This window comes from Nilaparvata lugens, chromosome 1 (assembly GCF_014356525.2).
Source record: "Nilaparvata lugens isolate BPH chromosome 1, ASM1435652v1, whole genome shotgun sequence".
Lineage (NCBI taxonomy): Eukaryota > Metazoa > Arthropoda > Insecta > Hemiptera > Delphacidae > Nilaparvata > Nilaparvata lugens.
Genome location: NC_052504.1, coordinates 96,835,586 through 96,860,467, shown reverse-complemented (window position 1 = coordinate 96,860,467; position 24,882 = coordinate 96,835,586). Strand labels below are relative to the sequence as shown.

The window sequence follows — 24,882 nt, the reverse complement described above, 5'->3', positions numbered from 1 at the left end:
CAGCTCAATTCAACTATATATGTTAAAACTGAGCTATATGCAGATCAAGTTAAACAGTGATAAACTGATGGATTACATGAAGCTATCGATGTAACATGTATGATGATATATCACATACCTTAATTCTTTGCTTTTTCATATCATATACAGTTCAATAGTTATTTTCTTAGTCTATATTATGTAAATTCATCTATAACTTTGCTGTATTGTAAGCTATTGTATATAAGTGTATAAGCCAGTATATATTGTAATCTACATAAATAAAGTACTCAATCAATCAATCAATACCTTTGAGTTTGAACCATAAGTTGATCTAATTCAGTTTGAACTTGAATTACGGTTTTTTTTCTAAGGAACTTGGTTGGCCTTGTGTTTCCTTTTCTAATCATAACAATGATTGAATTTTTATTTGTACTTGAAATTACATTGTTCTGTATGCATTCTTTAGAGTTGAAATGTTTGTAACAGAGAATTGAGTTTTAGTGGAGAGTGGGGAGTGTTCTAGAGAGGCTCAGTTGAGTCTTAAACTTCACTCTCTACAGAAGAATAAAGGAATTAATAGGGACATGGGCTATCATTCTATTCAATTGTGTAGAATAATAATAATTCGAATTCTAATATTTTTCTAATATAATTCGAATTCTTATTTGCATTTGAAATTACATTGTTCTGTATGCATTCTTTAGAGTTGAAATGTTTGTAACAGAGAATTGAGTTTTAGTGGAGAGTGGGGAGTGTTCTAGAGAGGCTCAGTTGAGTCTTAACTTCACTCTCTACAGAGAAATAAAGGAATTACTGGGGAATAGGCTAAACATCTAGCACATGTAATCTATTCAGTTGTGTAGAATAATAATGATTCGAATTTTAATAATCTATTCAAATAGATAAATAAGAAACGGCTATTTATTTAGTATTCTGATACACAGGTTCATTTAACAAATTGACATCTATCATATTAGGACAGAAACTATGACTCACCTTTTACGAAAAAATCCAAATGTTATGATCACGTAAATCCACACACTGGCTTAAACCACAGTCACAAAACTTTGCAATTGCACGAGATATGCTGCAATAGAATCAAGTAAACGCAAACAAAACTCGGTACAACAGTTGGTCGACAAAGGAAAAAGGCTTTTCCAATATCGACTCGACACGCGCACTCACTGATGGCTGACTGAAAACTGGTTACGAGGACTTGGTTGGCGACGCTTTTATATGGACGGACGGGGATTCCCACTCACCCAGTCGTTCGCTCATACCAGCACACATGCGGCGTCGGTTTGCTCGCACGCGCATAGCACGAGCGCGCGCACAACACGAGCACTCGTCGCTAGACGCTTCCATGGAATCGAGCCAGTCACTGTCAGTCGCTCAGAAAGGTGTCATCAGTAATAATAACACAATATTATTCATTGATTTATTCATAATTTCAGAATTATTTATTAATTTATAATAATTAATAGCATCGAGCAAAGATACGAGTCCCTATTTATTTGTCTCTGTTATTAGTTTCTTCGGTTTTATGATAAAATGTAGACTGAACTATTAATATTTTTGGAAGAGGAACAAAGATCTTAAATGTCAATATCGTGAAGGAATAAGTATATAAATACTAATACTACATTTCATTCAGTATCGATAACTCCCACAATACCGTTATCACCTCTACAACTAACCTGAAAATATGTATCTTCCAAAATATTAGTAATGTCATTATTGTTTTGAAATGACAATGAGCTCTAATTTTGTCAATATCGTCTTGGAATGACATTGTACTAAAATTTTCGATATCGTTCTGTAATGACTCACCTCTAAATTTGTACAAATTAGTGTTGTTCTAGAATATTCCCAATTATTAGTAAACACAAATTTAATGTCTGAGAATAGATTGTTGTAATTCCTAATTATTATTAAACGAAAATCCAAATTAAATGCTGTAATTCACCCCGAAGACTTCTGCTACTGCAAATATTGACAACAGGGTAAACAGCTAGATGGATTTTCGATGAGCAATAATTCGATTTAATTTCCATCTGTTGTCATTCCGATTGAGTATTTTTCGATTGAATTTTGGTATGAATATGACAATCTTCATTGTAGAAATAACTTAGTTTCAAGATGGCAAATATTCTAGAATTGTCTAGATTAGCGTCATTTCAGAGTCCAATTACTGAAATATCATTGATAAAAAGACAATACTCTGAGAATGACTGTTTGTCATTTCGAATAATTATCGTTTGGCTGGACTTTGGTATTGTTAGCATTTTCTTCCTTCTAAAATTGTACAATTCGTTCAAAACTGAGAATGTAGAGACGATATCGTTTCGAAATAACTATGTTCTATAACTGTCCAAATTAGTGTTACCCTAAAATTATTCCAATTACAGTATTACAGCATAAACTAATGCTATCTTTTCTTCAGGGTATTAGTCAACACCATTAATATAATGTTCTGATAATATTGTTTGTCAACTCGTAAAATTATTGTTTATTTTGGAAAATAAACTATTTCCTAGAGAAATAGTTGTTCTTTTAAAATTCTTTAGATTAATAGGCCTAAATATGTTGCATCATTAAGCAGAATATTTTCTAATTCTCATGTAATCGTGAAATTTTCTCAATTCAATGATTCAATGATCATCTATTATGAATCAATGATTCATGGACAAAATATATCTGAAATGATATATTCACTCTTCTTTCATCTAAAAAAACCAATATCCAAGATTCAATACTCGTTATAAGAATACAATGTTCTATAGTGAGGTCCAAGTTATAATGGCAGTGGAGAAAGATAGGAGAACAACGTTGCCGAACCTCTGTCTTGTCAATACCTTGATGGTAGCTGATGCAGGTTTATTGATGTAATATTAACTGTTCATTTTCGTTAAAAATAATCAATTTATTAATAATCTATGTTATACTGTATTGAATGTGATATTTTCGAGCTCAAAATTTAAGTGTTTTTTTATTTATTTTGTGAATTTATAGTTTGTTTCATGTTTTTAAGAAACTTTTTTATTAATCCATCCAATTTAAATTGTTTGTTCTATTCTGATTTATATTTTAGATTGTGATTTGGTTTAGAATTTGAATGGACATAACCTATAATATTTGGACATTTTAAAACTAAATTAGGAAATTGAAGAAGTTTTGGGCAATATAGCCTGTTTTTTCTTTTCCGATTCTTGTATTTTTTTGCTAACCTAATAAATAAATAAATGAATTAGATTTTATTGAGCAAGAAATGATATTTTTCAATAATCTCATAATAAATTTTCATTATTAAGATGAAATATTTTGTTAATTATTAATTCTACATTGTTAAAAGACGATGTGGCAACAGAGCAAAGCGAGAAAGAGATAGCGCTGTCTGCTTTGTTGAATGATAGACGAGGATAGCGATACAATTGCTAATCAAACACTACCATTATAACGTGGACCTCACTATAAAACTAGGATAATCAATGTTATTCATACTGTACTCATCGGTTGAATACTCATTTGGCGATCGAGTGGGCGGGCATTGTACTATCCAAGCTTGGCCACCTCGTCATAAAAAAATTAACTCATTCATCAGTAGTTTTTTGTTATAGATTGAGTTTTGGGACTGGCTCCGGAGCTGAGTCAAGGGAAATACTTGATGACTCAAGGGATGAGTTTGACCTGTTCCACACGACTACGGTACTTTTCATCACAACTTTGGATTATTGTTATTGTATTGTATCTCAAAGATTTAATGTAATACAAACGGTGGCATGCCAAATGACCGATTCCCATTTGGTCGAAATTATTATTTTGTCGCAAAAGATCGAAAATTGAAGAATCCCAAATGGTAGAATTGAAACTTGTACTTTCCCGAATGGTCGAATCCCAAATGATCGAAAAGTTTTAATAGTAATCCCATCTGGCCGAAAATCTCAGCTGTCGCAAAAGGTAGGAGATTTGATTTTCCATCTGACCGATTCTCAAACAGTCGAATCCCATTTGATAGAAAAATGTTGTGGTTCTTCGCAAATGGTCGAATCCTATTAGGTAGAAGAGTTTGTAGTTTGTCGCAAATAGTCGAATCCCAAAAGGTCGAAAGTATACTTTCCCATGAGACATTCGGCCAAATGGGATTACTATTAAAACTTTTCGATCATTTGGGATTCGACCATTTGAGAAAGTTCAAGTTTAGGCATGCCAAATGACCGATTCCCATTTGGTCGAAGTTATTATTTTGTCGCAAAAGATCGAAAATTGAAGAATCCCGAATGATAGAATTGAAACTTTTACTTTCCAAATGGTCGAATCCCAAATGATCGAAAAGTTTTAATAGTAATCCCATTTGGCCGAAAATCTCAATTGTCGCAAAGGTCGAAAATTTGATTTTCCATCTGACCTATTCTCAAACAGTCGAATCCCATTTGATAGAAAAATGTTGTAGTTCGTCGCAATTGATCGAATCTCATCGGCTAGATGAGACGACATAGGGAAAGTATACTCTTCGACCTTTTGGGATTCGTCAGATGGGACTCCACGATACAAACGATTCCTGTATAGTATTATTTACTATATAGTATTATACATATATTATTTTTCCCCTCCCTATCATTTTTTAAGATGTAGGTACTTGTTGTATGAATCAATAACGAATAGAGAAGAAGTATGGTCGCAGTTTTAGTAGCAGACATTAGCCTATAGTGAGGTCCACGTTATAATGACAGTATTTGATCAACTTTGGTTTTACTATCCTTGTCTATCATTCGACAAAACCGGTGGTACTATCCTTTTCTAGGTCCACAACGTTGCCAATTATGTTTTTGACAGTGTAGAAATATGATTAATTAATGCAGAGAATCGGCATCGCTATTCTTCTATCTTCATCGACTGTCATTATAACGTGGACCTCACTATAGTCGTAGTGGACATTGTGGAATATGAAATGAAAATGATGTAAGGACAGAACCATGAAACTGTTCACTGTAACTCAGGACAATTTATCGAGGAATTCGATAACAAAAATGAAAATTATCCAAACATTATGGAACATTATCTGTGTTGTGGAGTGTATCCATTTTGAATGTGAAAGAGCACTTGAGAATGACATATGTCGGAAGGGATCTCTAAACTGTATTTAAAATATCACAAGGGTACTAGTTATGTTCTATAATATCTATTATTTATTATATTAAAGATTCAAGAAGCCCAATTGAATATTTATTTGGAAAATTTGATGTTGTAAAAACCAAACAATTTGAGATATTGAACTAGTTTCGAATGTTACATCATTATCAATCAAAATTAAATGAAAAAGACTAGGAAATTGTCAATCTCTATGAGATTATCAATCTCTCTCTGACAGAGATTATCAATCTCTCTCTGATAGAGATTATCAATCTCTCTCTGATAGAGATTATCAATCTCTCTCTGATAGAGATTATCAATCTCTAGTAAACTGAAATTTCAAAAAATGAGCAGGAGAATATATGGTGTGGATGAAGCCATTAGCTGTTGCCATTAGCTGTTCGCTGTTGACCAATGAAGGTTGAGCTCGACTGTGATTGGCCGAGACTAGACACGCCTTAGTAAAGCCTATTATACGCCTAAATATGACTATGGGAAACTTTAAACACCAACAAATCAGGAGTTACTTGATAAAAATATGTATTTCGAAACAATTATCAACTAGGTGCTCCAGTATTTAACTACTTCAGTAGGCTAATCATCAATTAATTATATTATTTCAAAAAAATCGAATTGTTTTTGGTAAGAATCGCCTTAATCAAAAAAAGTCTGTAGATATTTGCCAAAAATGATGATCACGCAGCAACGGATCACTTTGAAACAATCTTCTAAGATATTTCAACAATGGGTGTTGTCAATGAGCATTTGCCAATAAGTTTAATACGAAGTAGGCCTGTTGTAAAAAAAAATTATCAGATATAAATTTAATCTCTACCATAAATTGCTTAGATTTTTACAATACTACTAAAAATCTGCCCATGACTTGAATGATAACTTGACAATGATATCCTATAATGATGCAAATAATCTAAAACGGGGGTTTAACAGGTCAAGAGGTCATACACATCTAAAAAAGCATTCTCGAATAGTCAAGTAATCAATTCATTTATTCTTTCCTCAAAACTGCTTACATACAACCTACAAATTCTACCATGATTTGAATGAATGCTATAACCGTGGTAATAACTGATAACGATAGAAAAATGCTGTAATTCAAAACAGGGGTGTAAGAAGTCAACAGATTATACAGATTTGAAAAAATATGGTGTGGCGCACTCACACAACTTTCCTTGCCGTTATGAAAATTGATCACCTGACGCTAGTGTACTCGCGCATCTCAAGTCTACTATTCAAAGTTATGAGACAGCTGGTGATAGGTCAATAACGCTGGAAACACACGAAGTCTGCTATCTCTTCATAGTTAATGATTTAATAGAACCAACAGTTTGCAATTTAATAATCACATTTTCTCGGATTTCAAGCTTATTTCCAATTCTAGGTGGAAATGTTACAGGACATTAATTGCAGAGATTTTCATGCTCAATCTTTTCCACTCGAAATTTTTTGTTTAAATTATATCTGAGACCTGATAATTGGAAATCTCAAATCAAACTTTGCATAGATGGGGCGAAGCTCCTGGAATTTTTACAGATATAGGACTTGTTGCAGTTGATAGAGCTTATCAATGACTATTCCAGTATAAATTTGATCAAAATCGTTGGAGCCGTTTTCGAGAAAATCACGAAACCCCAGTTTTTGACAACATTTTCGCCATTTTAGCCGCCATCTTGGATTTCATTTGATCGAAATTGTTCGTGTCGGATCCTTATAGTGTAAGGACCTTACGTTCCAAATTTCAAGTCATTCCGTTAACTGGTTGATGAGATATCGTGTACACAGGCGCACATACACTCATACACACACACACTCACACATACATACCAATACCCAAAAACCACTTTTTTGGACTCAGGGGACCTTGAAACGTATAGAAAATTAGAAATTGGGGTACCTTAATTTTTTTCGGAAAGCAATACTTTCCTTACCTATGGTAATAGGGCAAGGAAAGTAAAAAGCTTCCTCAAATTGTTTCTACAAGTGATTAATCCATTTATTTTTTTTCAAAAACTGCTTACTTACAACCTAAGACTCAACCCATGATTTTAATGAATGCGACAATAGTGCTAAAAACTGGGGGTGTAACAGGTCAAAAGATCATACACATCTAAAAAACATCTTCTAAAATAGAGTCTATAAGAGTGATTAATTCATTCATTTTTTCTCAAAAACTGCCAACTTACAACCTAAGACTCAACCCATGATTTGAATGAATGCTTCAACAGTGGTAACATCTACTGATAAAGTTAAATTGACTGTAATTCTATCCAAAACGGGGTGTAACAGGTCAAAAGATCGTAGACATTTTCAGAAAAACATGCTAGGTGTTCCTGTTTTGAATGCGTGTTAAAGCGGTGATACGATAGGAGTGAATCCGATAATGTGCCAATAATTTTCATCCAATGTGATAAGAGTATTTGCAACAAACACACACTGACAAAGCGATGTGTTTACATAATTGGGTTTATCACAAGAGGTGGAGATTTACTGGGTGTGACTGCGGTGAATGTCACATAAAAGTGTCAGCATTAGGGTTGATGGAGGCATCGATGTGTTCTTTGTGGAATTCTGTCAGTTGGAAGTGAATGAATGTGATAGTGTACAAGCTAGTACCAGCCTCGTGAATTAGATGATAAGAGCTCGTGCTAGGCACGAATCAACCAGGCTGATAAGAGATTATAGAGATGAATAGAGGCAGAGTGAAAGAGAAAAATATACTAGGAGAACGATTGAGAGAGAGGGAGTGAGTAGATTGAGAGGAGGTTGAACCAAAGATGACTGATGAGAGGCAGATGAAAAAGTATGAGAGAAATAATCTATGATTGACCGAGCGAACGAGTAGATTGAGAGGAGGTTGAACCAAAGAGGACTGATGAGAGGCAGATGAAAAAGTATGAGAGAAATAATCTATGATTGACCGAGCGAACGAGTAGATTGAGAGGAGGTTGAACCAAAGATGACTGATGAGAACCAGATGAAAAAGTATGACAGAAATAATCTATGATTGACCGAGCGAAGTGAGGTCTAAGCTTCAAGTCGACGGTTTGGCATTTCTCTTAATGTTTGTATGTTGCGCATTTACGGCGAAACGCGGTAATAGATTTTCATGAAATTTGACAGGTATGTTCCTTTTTTAATTGCGCGTCGACGTATATACAAGGTTTTTGGAAATTTTGCATTTCAAGGATAATATAAAAGGAAAAAGGAGCCTCCTTCATACACAATATTAGTGTAAAAATCAGATTATAGAATTATTCATCATGAATCAGCTGACAAGTGATTACACAGATGTTTGGAGAAGCCAGTCTATTGCTGTATTTCCATAAGGACTATAGTTTCAATCAAGTACTTGTGGATGAGTATACTGCGTGAGGTCTACTCTTCACAGAACTACTAGTAATTATAAGTTAGAATCTTATCTAGTCAATGAGACTGACATGAAATCAGAGCATGAATTTTTTATTTATTATAAGTCATGAAATTGTACTAAAGGGACAGCATCCTCAGCCAAAAACTTTATCTTCTCCAATTTTGATAAATAACATGTTTAAAGAGTGGGTAGGGTTATATTTCACTTGAATTTGACAATTTCCAGTCAAAAATTACTAAACATGAAACATAAATTTGAATTGAGTTGTATCAATGAGAAATACAGAAATGAGAAATACAAGGTTTTTGGAAATTTTGCATTTCAAGGATATATAATAGGAAAAAGGAGCCTCCTTCATACGCCAATATTAGAGTAAAAATCAGACTATAGAATTATTCATCATAAATCAGCTGTCTAGTGGACTATAATACTACCTGTTCAAAACATCAACATCTTGAATGTATCTTTCAATCAACGTTAGTAGACAGTTGACTAAATACTACCCGTTCAAAAACATCAACATCTTGAAAATGGTCTCTCAATCAACGTTAGTAGACAGTTGACTATATCTACCCGTTCAAAAACATCGAACATCTTGAAATGTATCTTTCCATCGACGTTGTAGATAGTTGCAGCCAGACCTAATAACAGAGCTCACACTCACATTCCGGGATGACACGTCCGGTACGATAGGACAGAAAGCTCTATGTTTATTGAGGATTTTTCTAGACATTTTAAATTGATAAATTATTTGTTAATTTTTGAGAAAACATAACAACAGGTCAATGTAACTTACTGAGCGCGAGGTCTACTGTTCACAGAACTACTAGTATAATAAAAGAAAGAATTGGCTTATACAGGTACGGTATAGGAAATTCACGAATGACGCATCATCACGTCTGAACTACTCAACTGATTAACTTGAAATTTTGCATGTAGATTCTTAATTTATCGAGGATGTTTATAGGTCTGTTTTAAATTCTTCAAGTTTTCAGTTTGTCAAGTTTTTGATTAGACCCTTGCGGAGCACGGGTTACCTGCTAGAACTAAATAAGTATACTATAGAAATTGATTTGAATAATTGACTCAATTAGAGACGAAGTTAGGAGTCTAGGTCCTCTCTGACACACAACCCTTTACATTCAGAAATAACCCTCACAAAAATAACGCACAACTACATAACCCTCATACAGAAATAATAGAAGATGAATTAATGGAGAAATTAAAATGTTATAAAACAACGATTGAGGGAGTGACTTTGTAAAGTACCAAAGGAACTGTTTTTCGTTTCTCTGTTGACACAAAAGGTGACAGATGTAGAAAAATAGTTGAAGGAAATTAATTTTCTTCTTGAATTAAGAAAATGGGTGGGAGGTGAAATCAGGGACAAGAAGAAGATGCACAAGTAGAAGCTAGAAATATCAAAGGTATCAAAGAAGCAGTATCAACTGAGAAAGAAGAATATTTTTGTTAGAAAGGAGAAAAATAACGGTGAAGAAGGATGTGAAGAAGAGGAGGAGCTGGAGATGAAAACGAAGAAGAGGAGAAGTTGAAAAATATGTAGAAAAAGGAGAAGAAGAAAAAGAAGAAGAAGAAGAAAAGAAGAAGAAAAAGACTAGAGAACAAAATGGAGTCATGTAGAGGTAGAAATGAAGAAAGAGTTAAGATAAGACATTGAGAGAGGATGTGTATGTGTGTCTAAGGGAGAGAGTTAGAAACAAGAAAAAAAGAGTTATGCCCGGTTTCTCAGTTGTTCCATAAACTGTTTATCCATTCAATAACTTTATTGAATCGATAAACATGAGAAATGCGTTTCTAGAACGCTCCATAAACTTATTGAATCCTTAAATCTCTCGATAACTATATATGCCCGTTTCTCAGTCGATCCATAAGCCGTTTATCCTACCATAACTTTATTGAATCGATAAATATGAGAAATGCGTTTCTAGAACGCTCCTTAAACTTATTGATCCATAAATCTCTCAATAACTATAGTGCCAAAATCCAGCCTATAAATATTTATTGAATGGATAAATTTGTCAATTGTTGGTTGCAGTCAAAAAATTGAGTTAGAAAAATAAATTACAAATAAATTGAATTTAGTGTAGATCACTAGTATTTTAAAAACAAAACAGAATCAAAGTTGCACTATAGACTATTTAGCATTGATAGCCCTTATTTGGTGTCAGCCATCTTGTTTTGGAGACATGAGCCAAAAGATGACATCTTTGACATTGTCAGTACCGTAGGAAATTACCTCACAACAAGAAGCATGGAATAAACATCCAAGATTTGGTCGGTTACCATAGGAACCATGTATAAAGTTTGTTTACAAGAGTGCTGGTTTTGGATCATGCCATGTTGCCAGATTCATTGAACAGATAAATCGTTCCATATCTATGGATTCTATAAATATGTTTGAGAAACAATAAGATTTATTGATTGGATAAGTTATTGAATCAATAGCTATAGCGTTGTTTCTTCTTCTTCTTCTTTGGCTACCGTACGCCTAATCCCAATCATATGGGATAAGCTATAGCTTTGTTTATTGATCGAAATAAGGCTAAAATCCAGCCTATAATAATATATTTATATTGAATCGATAAATTAAAGAGGAAATGGTACACACAACAATAGAACCAAAATTATTTCAGAATCACAATCATTATTATTATTGTTTGATTATTATTATCATTCAATTCTTTTATGATTTGGATAGAATTATATTCTTCTCTCACTGCATCCCATGCCTTGATTTTTATCTTTTATTGAATATTTATCTGTATTTTTTTTTCTATTACATTTTTGTATATTAGGCAGATTCTACTAATTTATTGTTCTCTTTCAACCTCTGCAAAATTCTTGTCCCGTTCTCGTTTCTCTGCCATAATAATTATATAATAATAACTCACCCTAAAATTTATTATAATAACTTTTATATTTTATTATTTTAATATTAGCTATTATCAGGAAAAAATAACCTTCAACTTGAACTTCACAACAAGCAGCAAGGAATAAACACCAAGATTTAGTTGGTTACCATGGCTGCCATATTAAGTTTGTTTACGAAAGTGGTCGGTTTGGAATCATGCCACGCTGCCAGATTCATTGAACAGATGAATCGCTATGGATTCTATAAATATGTTTAAGGAACCAATAAAATTTATTGAATCGATAAAGTTATTGAATCAATAGCTATAGCGTTGTTTATTGAACGACTGAGAAACCGGGCATTAGTCAGTGAGAGAGTCGGTGGAGTGGAGATTAGAGAGGGTCTGATAAGGCATGATCTTTCGCTGATAGAATTTTTTATGTATTCAAAAGAACAGTGCCCTCTAGAGTGCACTAATTTATTGCCCGTTTTATTAAGCCATAAAATACACGAGATAACAGTTGCAGTAAAACTCTATTTCTATTAATTTCATTCGCACGACTAGGCCAGTTGAGAATCAAGTGAGCAACGTCGATTGGTGACCGACTTTTTAAATACTTGAACTAATTCTGTTCTGTTAATATAATCCATTCTATTCAACTGAAATGATGAATCAAGAATGACTGTATTTAGCGGTACACTAGCAACTAGCAAATGAGTTATTTAATTTAATTGAACAATAATTATTGCATTTATTAAAGGGCGAAGTTGGGACTCTAGGTTTTTTGCCACAAATCCCTAGGTCAGTTATGGTATGTATCAAGGATCAGATATCAGAAATGAATAGAAAAATGTTATTTCTTGGGAGTGGAAATGAAAACCTTAAGATGGTTTACCCGCTCAAGCCATTTGCGCAAACTGGTTTGCCCAAGCCAAATTTGCGCAAACGAGCGAAATAAAATTCTTCTGTTCACCACTCAGTTCAGTTTGTGCAATTTGGCTTGTGAGTTTCACTCCTACTATCCTAAAAACCATATCAGTTTTGATCTATAGGCCTATAAGATTTTTACTCCCACTATTCATATCACTCCACAGTCTTCCTGTCTTGGTCAAATGATCGCATTTTTTCTATAAAGGTATCATAAGCATGAGATTTAGCATTGCCATCACTGTATTCTTTGGACTTAATTTGCCATATAGACAAGGAAAATATTTGATATCTTAAATCTGATAATTGAATATCATTGAAACGATTTATAAACGTCTATGAAATCACCCAAGAACTCTTTTTCATTTGCCATATTAATTAATTATAATGAGATACTACTAATTATATAGATAATATTAATTATGAGACACTATAACACTTGAGAACTAAACAATAATATATTTAGCACGAAAACTTGAATAGGAAATAATTAATAAAAATCACGAGACAGTCAAACTAGAGGTTGAGTTGTGTTTAGGATTCTCGTGCGCATGCGCGAAAACATAGTTTTGGCCTGACAGTTTGCGCAAATGGCTTGAGCAGTGTTTAAACGCTCATTCCAACCGCAAGCCGATTTTCTGTCTTTTTGGCTTGCGCACATGTCAAAATGTAAAAATCTGGTGTGGCGCACCCACACAACTTTCCTTGCCGTTATGAAAATTGATCAACTGACGCTAGTGTTCCCGCGCATCTCAAGTCTACTATTCAAAGATTTGAGCCAGCTGGTGACAGGGCAATTATAACGCTGGAGACACACATGAGGTCTGCTATCTCTTCATAGTGAATGATTTAATAGAATCAACATTAATTTGCAATTGAATAATCACATTTTCTCGAATTTAAAGCTTATTTTCAAATTTAGGTGAAAATGTTACTGAACATTAATTGTAGAGATTTTCATGCTCAATCTACTCCACTTGATTTATTTTGTTTCAATTGTATCTGAAGCGTGATAATTGGGAATCTATCTGCATTAATGGGGCGGAGCTCCTGAAATTTTCACAGATATGGTATTGTGGCAGTTGATAGAGCTTATCGATGACTATTTTAGGTATGAATTTGATCAAAATCGTTGGAGCCGTTCCCGAGAAAATCATGAAACACCTGTTTTTTGACAACATTTTCGCCATTTTAGCCGCCATCTTGAATTGCATTTGATCGAAATTGTTCGTGTCGGATCCTTATAGCGAAAGGACCTTAAGTTCCAAATTTCAAGTCATTCCGTCAATTGGGAAATGAGATATCGTGTACACAGACGCACATACACTCATACACACACACACACACACACACACATACAGACCAATACCCAAAAACTACTTTTTTTGACTCAGGTGACCTTGAAACGTATAGAAATTTAGAAATCGGGGTACCTTAATTTTTTCGGAAAGCAATACTTTCCTTACCTATGGTAATAGGGCAAGGAAAGTAAAAATGTAAAAGCCACCGTTCGCACGCAGCAATTCAACTGCGCAAACTGGCTTGCGCAAGCTTGCCTGGCTTGAGCATCCAAACTCGGCTTTAGACGTCTTTGTGAGATGTATCACTGCACTTAGAAGTTCTATACACTTCTTGTAATCGATTCGGTTCAATTGCCATCATTATGCTCTCGTATCAATCATACTTTGATATCACCCAATCTGAAGAAGATTTGCAGTTTGAGTATGGTTAAAAACTCATCTATTTCATTTTCATTTATTGTATAAAATACTATAATCATAATACAATTATGACATTGGAGGAAAAACTAGATTTCTGTATAGTATAGTCGTAGTTTTAGTAGAATACATTGTGGAGATGAAATGAAAATTATGTAAGGAAAAAACCATGAAACTGCTCACTGTAACTCAGGCCAATTTATCGAGGAATTCGATAACAAAAAATGAAAATTATCCAAACAATTATGGAACATTATCTGTGTTGTGGAGGTGTGTATCCATTTTGAATGTGAAAGAGCACTTGAGAATGACATGTCGGAACAGATCTCTAAACTGTATTTAAAAATATCACAAGGGTACTAGTTATATTCTATAATATTCTATTATTTATTATATTAAAGATTCAAGAAGCCCAATTGGAATAATTTATTTGGAAAAACTTGATGTTGTAAAAACCAAACAATTTGAGATATTGAACTAGTTTCGAATGTTACATCATTATCAATCAAAATTAAATGAAAAAGACTAGGAAATTGTCAATCTCTATGAGATTATCAATCTCTGGTGAACTGAAATTTCAAAAAATAAGCAGGAGGATATATGGTGTGGATGAAGCCATATGATTGTCATTAGCTGTTCGCTGTTGACCAATGAAGGTTGAGCTCGACTGTGATTGGCCGAGACTAGACACGCCTTAGTAAAGCTTATTATACGCCCAAATATGGCTATAGGAAACTCTAAACAACAACAATTCAGGAGTTGCTTAGTAAAATATGTATTTCGAAACAATTATCAACTAGGTACTCCAGTATTTAACTACTTCAGTAGGCTAATCATCAAATAATCATATTATTTCAAAAATTAGATTTTTTTGGTAAGAATCGCCTAAATCAAAAAAAAAGTTTGTAGATATTTGCCGAAAATGATGATCACGCAGCAACAGATCACTTTGAAACAAATCTTCTAAGATATTTCAACAATGGGTGTTGTCGATGAGTATTTGCCAATAAGTTTAATACGAAGTAGGCCTGTTGTGAGAATAAATAATCAGATATAAATTTAATCTCTACCATAAATTGCTTAGATGCTTACAATACTAGTACAAATCTGCCCCATGACTTGAATGAATATCTTGACAATGATATCTTATAATGATGCAAATAATCTAAAACGGGGGTGTAACAGGTCAACAGGTCATACACATCTAAAAAAGTATTCTCGAATAGAGTCAAGTAATCAATTCATTAATTCTTTTCTCAAAAACTGCTTACATACAACCTAAAAATTCTACCCATGATTTGAATGAATGCTATAACCGTGGTAATAACTGATAACGATAGAAAAATGCTGTAATTCAAAACAGGGGTGTAACAGGTCAACAGATCATACACATCTAAAAAAACTTCCTCAAATTGTTTCTACAAGTGATTAATCCATTCATTTTTTTCTCAAAAACTGCTCAAATACAACCTAAGACTCAACCCATGATTTTAATGAATGCGACAATAGTGCTAAAAACTGGGGGTGTAACAGGTCAGAAGATCATACACATCTTAAAAAACATCTTCATAAATAGAGTCTATAAGTGATTAATCCATTCATTTTTATCTCAAAAACTGCCAACTTACAACCTAAGAACTCAACCCATGATTTGAATGAATGCTAAAACAGTGGTAACATCTACTGATAACGTTAAATTGACTGTAATTCTATCCAAAACGGGGGTGTAACAGGTCAAAAGATCGTAGACAATTTTCAGAAAAACATGCTAGGTGTTCCTGTTTTGAATGCGTGTTGAAGCGGTGATTTGATACGAGTGAAGCCGATAACTGTGCCAATAATTTTCATCCAGTGTGATAAGAGTATTTAGCAACAAACACACACTGACACAGCGATGTGTTTACATAATTGGGTTTATCACAAGAGGTGGAGATTTACTGGGTTGTGACTGCGGTGAATGTCACATAAAAGTGTCAGCATTAGGGTTGAATGGGAGGCATCGATGTGTTCTTTGTGGAATTCTGTCAGTTGGAAGTGAATGAATGATGTGATAGTGTACAAGCTAGTACCAGCCTCGTGAATTAGATGATAAGAGCTCGTGCTAGGCACGAATCAACCCGGCTGATAAGAGATTATAGAGATGAATAGAGGCAGAGTGAAAGAGAAAAATATACTAGGAGAACGATTGAGAGAGAGGGAGTGAGTAGATTGAGAGGAGGTTGAACCATGGAAGACTGATGAGAGCAGATGAAAAGTATGAGAGAAATAATCTATGATTGACCGAGCGAACGAGTAGATTGAGAGGAGGTTGAACCAAGATGACTGATGAGAGGGAGATAAAAAAGTATGAGAGAAATAATCTATGATTGACCGAGCGAAGTGAGATCTAAGATTCAAATCGACGGTTTGGCATTTCTCTTAATGTTTAAATGTTTATATGTTGCGCATTTACGGAGAAACGCGGAATAGATTTTCATGAAATTTGACAGGTAGTTCCTTTTTTAATTGCGCGTCGACGTATATACAATTTTTGGAAATTTTGCATTTCAAGGATAATATAAAAGGAAAAAGGAGCCTCCTTCATACGCCAATATAGAGTAAAGTCAGACTATAGAATTATTCATCATAAATCAGCTGACAAGTGATTACACAGATGTGTGGAGAAGCCAGTCTATTGCTGTATCTCCATAATGTCTAGTTTCAATCAGGTACTTGTGGATGAGAATACTGCGTGAGGTCTACTCTTCACAGAACTACTAGTAATTATAAGTTAGAATCTTATCTAGTCAATGAGACTGACATGAAATCAGAGCATGAATTTATTTATATAAGTCATGAAATTATACTAAAGGGACAGCATCCTCAGCCTAAAACTGACGCGCAGACGTATATACAAGGTTTTTGGAAATTTTGCATTTCAAGGATAATATAAAAGAAAAAGGAGCCTCCTTCATACGCCAATATTAGAGTAAAATCAGAATATAGAATTATTCATCATAAATCAGCTGTCTAGTGGACTATAATACTACCCGTTCAAAAACATCAAACATCTTGAAAATGTATCTTTCAATCAACGTTAGTAGACAGTAGTTGACTATAATACTACCCGTTCAAAAACATCGAACATCTTGAAAATGTATCTTTCCATCAACGTTGTAGACAGTTGCAGCCAGACCTAATAACAGCGCTCAACGCACATTCCGGGACGACACGTCACGGTACGATAGCTCTATGTTTATTTAGGATTTTTCTAGACATTTTAAATTGATAAGTTATCATTAATTTTTGAGAAAACATAACAACAGGTCAATGTAACTTACTGAGCGCGAGGTCTACTGTTCACAAAACTACTAGTATAATAAAAGAAAGAATTGGCTTATACAGGTACGGTATAGGAAATTCACGAATGACGCATCATCACGTCTGAACTACTCAACTGATTAACTTGAAATTTTGCATATAGATTCTTAATTTATCGAGGATGTTTATAGGTCTGTTTTAAATTCTTCAAGTTTTCAGTTTGTCAAGTTTTTGATTAGACCCTTGCGGAGCACGGGTTACCTGCTGGTACTAAATAAATATACTAGAGAAATTTATTTGAATAATGGACTTAATTAGAGACGAAGTTAGGAGTCTAGGTCCTCTCTGACACACAACCCTTTACATTCAGAAATACCCTCACAAAAATAACGCACAACTACATAACCCTCATACAAAATAATAGATGAATATTATATGAATGGAGAATTTAAAATGTTAAAAAACAACGATTGAGGGAGTGACTTTGTAAAGAAACAAAGGAACTGTTTTTCGTTTCTCTGTTGAGAAACACAAGAGGTGACAGATGTAGAAAAATGGTTGAAGGAAATCAATTTTCTTCTTGAATTAAGAAAATGTGTGGGAGGTGGAATCAGGTGCAGGAAAAAGATGCACAATTAGAAGTTAGAGATATCAAAGGAACAGTATCAACTGAGAAAAGAAGAATCTTTTTGTACAAAGGAGAAAAATAACGGTGAAGAAGGATGAGAGGAAGAATAAGAAGAGGAGGAGCTGGAGATGAAAACGAAGAAGAGGAGAAGTTGAAAAATAGGTAGAAAAAGGAGAAGAAGAAGAAAAAAGAATAGAGAACAAAATGGAGTTATGCAGAGGTGGAAATGAAAAAAGAGTTAAGATAAGACATTGAGAGAGGATGTGTATGTGTGTCTATGGGAGAGAGTTAGAAACAAGAAAGAAAGAGTTAGTCAGTGAGAGAGTCGGTGGAGTGGAGATTAGAGAGGGTCTGATAAGGCATGATCTTTCGCTGTATAGAATTTTTTATGTATTCAAAAGAACAGTGCCCTCTAGAGTGCACTAATTTATTGCCCGTTTTATTAAGCCATAAAATACACGAGATAACAGTTGCAGTAATACTCTATTTCTATTAATTTCATTCGCACGACTAGGCCAGTTGAGAATCACGTGAGCAACGTCGATTGGTGACCGACTTTTTAAATACTTGAACTAATTCTGTTCTGTTAATATAATCCATTCTATTCAACTGAAATGATGAATCAAGAATGACTGTATTTAGCGGTACACTAGCAACTAGCAAATGAGTTATTTAATTTAATTGAACAATAATTGCATTTATTAAAGGGCGGAGTTGGGACTCTAGGTTTTTTTGCCACAAATCCCTTGGTCAGTTATGATGGTATGGATCAAGGATCAGATATCAGGAATGAATAGAAAATGTTATTTCTTAGGAGTGGAAATGAAAAACCTTAGATGGGTTTACACGCTCAAGCCATTTGCGCAAACTGGTTTGCCCAAGCCAAATTTTATTTATTTATTTATTAGATAGAGCGAACAATACAATAGTCGGAAAAGAAAAAACAGGCTATTGCCCAAAACTTCTTCAATTTCCTGATTTTGTCACAAATCGTCCAAATATTATGTAGGTTATGTTCACTCCAATTTCAACACCAAATCTTCAATCTGAAGCTATGAATCAGAATAAAACAAAGAATTTCAAATTAGATAGATTGATAATGAAACTTCCGTTAAAACAAAAACCAAACTTCAAATTCCACAAAATATAGAATAAATCACTTAAATTTGAGCTCGAAAATATCACTTTCACCATAGCTACAACAGCTGTTTAGAACTGTATTCAATGAAGAAGGCTCGATTTGCGCAAACGAGCGAAATAAAATTCTTTTGTTCACACACTCAGTTCAGTTTGTGCAATTTGGCTTGTGAGTTTCACTCCTACTATACTGCTACTATCCTAAAAACCATATCAGTTTTGATCTATAGGCCTATAAGATTTTACTCCCACTATCATATCACTCCACAGTCTCCCTGTCTTGGTCAAATGATCGCATTTTTTCTATAAAGGCATCATAAGCATGAGATTTAGCGTTGCGATCACTGTATTCTTTGGACTTAATTTGCCATATAGACAAGAAAAGATTTGATATCTTAATCTGATAATTGAATATCATTGAAACGATTTATAAACGTCTATGAAATCACTCAAGAACTCTTTTTAATTTGCCATATTTATTAATTATTATGAGATACTAATATAGACACTATTAATTATGAGACACTATTAACACTTGAGAACTAAACAATATATATTTAGCACGATAACTTGAATAGGAAATAATTAATAAAAATCAGTCAAACTAGAGGTTGAGTTGTGTTTAGGATTCTCATGCGCATGCGCGAAAACATAGTTTTGGCATAGAGAAACAATAGCGTAAGTAGATATCCCATGGTATAGGGGATTTATGTCGCAACTTTTACTGTTATCTCAAGCCGATTACTGTCGATTATTGTCAATTTTGACTGTTTTGTTGGGGTGATAGTGTATGAACGGCACAATTTGAGAGACTACCAGCGTCACACAGCTGCATAGGAAAACTATGTGAACTTTCGGCTTGGGATAACAGTAAAACTTGCGACATAAACGCCCTATACCATGGGATATCTATGCTATCGTTTCTCTATGGTTTTGGCCTGACAGTTTGCGCAAATGGCTTGAGCAGTGTTTAAACGCTCATTCCAACCGCAAGCCGATTTTCTGTCTTTTTGGCTTGCGCACATGTCAAAATGTAAAAATGTAAAAGCCACCGTTCGCACGCAGCAATTCAACTGCGCAAACTGGCTTGCGCATAAGCTTGCCTGGCTTGAGCATCCAAACTCGGCTTTAGACCGTCTTTATGGAGATGAATCACTAAACTTAGAAGTTCTATTACACTTCTTGTTATCGATTCGGTTCAATTGCAGTCTTTATTGGTTGTAAGAACAGTACCTAAAACATAAAACTCTTTTTGAATCTCTTCCCCGTGTTCTGGTAAGATTGATTCACGGCTGGTTTCAGAATCAATTTGGACTTTTTTCTAGAATACCTTAACTCATTGAATATGAATAGCTCTATCTGTTACTACAGATTAATCAAGCTTTCATATAATTCTCATTCTTAAGTATAACACTATAAATGAGTATGGAACTTAGTAGCTTCAAATTATTCCTCCGTATCAATCATACTTTGATATCACCCAAGGAAGAAGATAAGCAGTTTGAGTATGGTCAAAAATCTTATTATATTAAGCGAGCAATTTCTGTGTATATATATATATATATGGTTATGGTTCAACGGATCTCAAAACGGCTCTAACGATTTTCAAGAAATTTGGAACAAAGTAGGTTTATGATATGAAGATTCGATTGCAATAGGTCTCAACCTTTGGATAACTCGCTGGAGAACATTAAAAGGATAAATACGTCCTTGTAAAAACAGCTGGAAATTTTGTCGTCTGTCGATACCGTAATGGAAGAGAGTGAACAAGATCACTGGATGTGTGGGATCATCCAGCTGATCTCACGAGAAAAAAATTCAGCAAGAGAAACTTATTTTCGTTTATTTCTCTTTGTTTAGAAAACATGTTTACTTCAGAAGTCCAAAATAGTAACTGGATGCTGTTAGTGTAGAATAGTTCATAGTATATTAACAAATAATGAAGCAAACATAGTATATCATTCTAAATCGAATTCATAGTAATCTATTTGTAATTGATGATGGGTTTGTTTTTTGAAGTGTGAATAAATTGTTATTTTGATGAGTGATAGTAGCTTAACCTAGATTTTGATTTGGACTGTAGTATAAATTTGAAAAGGGACAGTTTTGGGCATAAGCCTGTTGTGCCTCCTCATATAACTGTAAAAATAATTGTACGACTGAGAAAATGAATAAATAGATATGAACTATAAATTCAATCTTTCGTTACAAATTTTCTATGCTTTTACACTCCAGAGCAAGCTCGGTCCCCCGATATTGAATAAAGTGATTTGAGCAACTGAAGCCAATTCAGTTTGTGATTAAATCAGTTGTGGTTCAAGCAACCGGAGTCAATTTGTTAATTTTTATAGGTGTATTTTACCCAGTAGGCCTATTATGATGGATAACCACTCGATTCGTGGATTGGATCGGCATATCATACTACAAACTGAATCATTATTCTTGATGATAAATCCTGGTCTTTGCGAACAGCCAACATTTCAACCAATTGATGGAAAAACATCAGCAATCATAAGAGTCAAGGTAGCATCAGTCACTGTCAGCCAGTTTAACAACTTCATAAAATCTGTTATCCGTTCAATAGCTGAGTAATACTTGTTTTAATATCAAAGACATTTTACGTGGATTATCCCAGCCACCTCACAAATCAATCAGACATTACATCACTCCAGTACCAACACATGTGATAAGCGTTTCCTCTTATGAAACTTCACTTAATGATCTTCTAGAATATTATGTAAGTCGGTAGTCACTGGTCCCATAACGTTTTAAACAAACAAAAAATAATGATTCATCTTATACTGACAGTATGGGTTGTATGGGAGACATTGATTGTATTTACTAGCTATGCTGACAGTATTTGAAGTGAGACTCACTATTAAATATTCATTGGAATGGAATTTTCGGTCCACAAATGAAGGAAAATCACTCTTGTTTGGAATATTTTAGTGTGTGACATGATATTGGATGATGATAATTCTCATGGTTTAGGAAAAGATTGGTGCCAGTTTCCCAATTTATAGTCGCTCCATTTAACGCCTCATTTTCCTTGTAGCTGTAAGATTATAGCTTCTAAAAGCTTATCGGTTAGATGTGCTTCAACTTTTTGGTTGTAAATGGAGCTATCCAAACATTGTAGAATGATGAGAATGATTTAGGATGAGAATTATAGACGAACGTCATAGGTACTGAAATTGATCAGTTGCGACCTGAAAACTCTGACACCAGACCTGAGCCAGCCAGGTCACTCGATATTATTATTATTATAGGTACGTTAGTTGTCATACGTTTTTAAGAATAACGTTAACGTTATTCAAATATCTAATATTCACTTGAAATATAAGATAATAGTTCAAATAGCTATTAGCTCTATTACTCAGTCTGATAATGTCCCAAGTTTTGTTGTTGATGATACATAATTATATCTTCTGAGCTAATGTATTGGCTTAATATTACTTTTCATTACATTTCTACTCTTATTCCAAATACAGTAGTTTCTATTGTTTTGAAGATAGTTATTCACAATTCATGATCAAATATAAACTTTGAACTTAAGCCAATCTTATTTCCTTGCTTTCAGTTTATTTTGCTGAGACTGACCTGATCTCTAGATTTTTTTAAATTGCAATTTGACTGCAATCTAACACTTTGGTTAATGAACAGTTCAATTCTAGCTTAAATTAATACGTTAAAGTTTGACATTAAAGGGGTATTCACTCCTTCACAGTCAAATGAGCAATGCCCATGCACTGTTTCTTTCAGAATCACTCTTACTACATTTAAACGAGATCTGTTGGCTTCTTCCTTTTCAGTCTTCTCAATGTATTAGAGTTGTCAATGAGGTGTAGAGCTTGGATGTTCTGATGATTATGTAGAGTCTCTAATCTCTAGATGATAATGATGATGATAATGATGATGAGAAACAAAGAATATATTATGAATTATTAAGAGTGTTGAATTTACAAATTTACAAATCGAGACATAAATCAACGCAAGCTAATCATATAACTCTTGATGAATTGACTCAAAAAAGAGGAAATGGAAAATCTATATATATAAAATCGAAATGGCACTCACTCACTGACTGACTGACTGACTCACTCACTCACTCACTCGCAGAACTAAAAATCTACCGGACCAAAAACGTTCGAATTTGGTAGGTATGTTCAGTTGGCCCTTTAGAGGCGCACTAAGAAATCTTTGGCGATATTTTAACTCTAATGGTGGTTTTTAAGGGTTTAAAGTTCGTTTAGCATGTATATTCTTCTTATTCCAATATCTTAAAATTATAATATTGAAATGTCCATACCATATGTTAATATAGAACTATAATCTAGAGAGTACCTCTTCGAAACAGTTGTTCTGGTAACTAAATTAAAAATTTTGTCAGGTTGGCATTAAGTTGAGTTGACTTTGTTAGGTTGGCACCAAGTTGAAGATTGAAATGCATTTATCTAGGACCTCCTAAATACCAATTTATCCAATTAGCCAAAATTAGCGTTTTCTCAGCTTTTCTACGTTTCCTCACCTTTTTCAATAATTGATGGAAATATATTAAAAAAATTCAGTACACAGGTTTAGCTGTGATGTTTTACAATAATTGATGAAAATATATTAAAAAAATTCAGTACACAGGTTTAGCTGTGATGTTTTTCAATAATTGATGGAAATATATTAAAAAAATTCAGTACACAGGTTTAGCTGAGGTGGAAGAATTTTGTTCGCCAACGATACGCCGATATAGTAACAGGTGTTTTTCGTGATCAAATTGACATAATACGTTCAAATTCGGTACAGAGGTTCCTCTGAGGTCTACATGCAGGCGAGCGAAGCGAGCCCGCTGATCTCAATTTTGGACGATCCAGTCGGGGTCCTGGGGGCGGAGCCCCCTGGCTAGACGGATATGGCGAGCGAAGCGAGCCTGACGGCTAGTACAGTATAAAATGAAAAGGACAAACTCCCAGTGTAATGAGGGTAGCCTATCAGTTCCTGCCAAGGTAATGGAATACAATCAGATATAGGAATCATACTGGTATGCTTATTCTATTGAGATACTCCAACGTATTGTATAATACAAGTCAACCATTTTCGAGCTACAAAATAATAATAATAATAATAATATGACGTCACTTCTTCTTTCAACCTAAAGACAAGAATTAAAAAGGTTATTTTTATATTGATAATATTGGAGATTGTATTATCTTACAACGTCACCATTATCATGAATTAATTTTAACAATGGAACTGAGTAATATGAGACGTGATAGTTTGATTCGTTCCAGGAAAACAGATTATATTGAACAACAAATTATTGAAAGTGATGCCTCATTTTCAAAACAAATCAAAAACATTACGTGTGTAATATGGTCGAAAAATACATGCCGAGAGTAACAATGATTATCGTATCACATATCGTACGATACAAGTGCGTTCCTGGCAATGTCAGTCAAACAATAAGATGTTACGTCTTCAATTGATTTCATTTTTTAAAAGTTGACCACCAACAAGTGAGATTCACTCAGAATTATCATCATTGGATAAATGGGAAGCATTCATATTATATACATTGAATGCTGACAGTATGAATGAAATTCAGCTGCAGATTGTTGCGTCGTGTTGTCAATGAAACATTTGACGCCTGTCAAATCTGACAGTTGCAATTGGGGGAAACATTAACGCCTTTGTAATCGTAATTGAGAAAGTGTAATTGATGAAACAAATATGCTGATAATATTGACGATAGTGATCATACGACGTATGAAGTGTCAATGAAACTAGCCGATGCGATCAAACCTTGTA

At 34.0% G+C, this 24,882-nt stretch overlaps 2 protein-coding genes across 2 annotated transcripts in view; both read left to right on the top strand.

The window, feature by feature from the left end:
- The window catches only part of LOC111059864 (protein pinocchio), a 384,086-nt gene that overhangs the window by 700 nt on the left and 358,504 nt on the right, over positions 1–24,882 (top strand). The window lies entirely within an intron of this gene.
- The window catches only part of LOC111057881 (prolyl 4-hydroxylase subunit alpha-2), a 141,195-nt gene that overhangs the window by 66,366 nt on the left and 49,947 nt on the right, over positions 1–24,882 (top strand). The gene's annotated exons all lie outside the window — the stretch shown is intronic.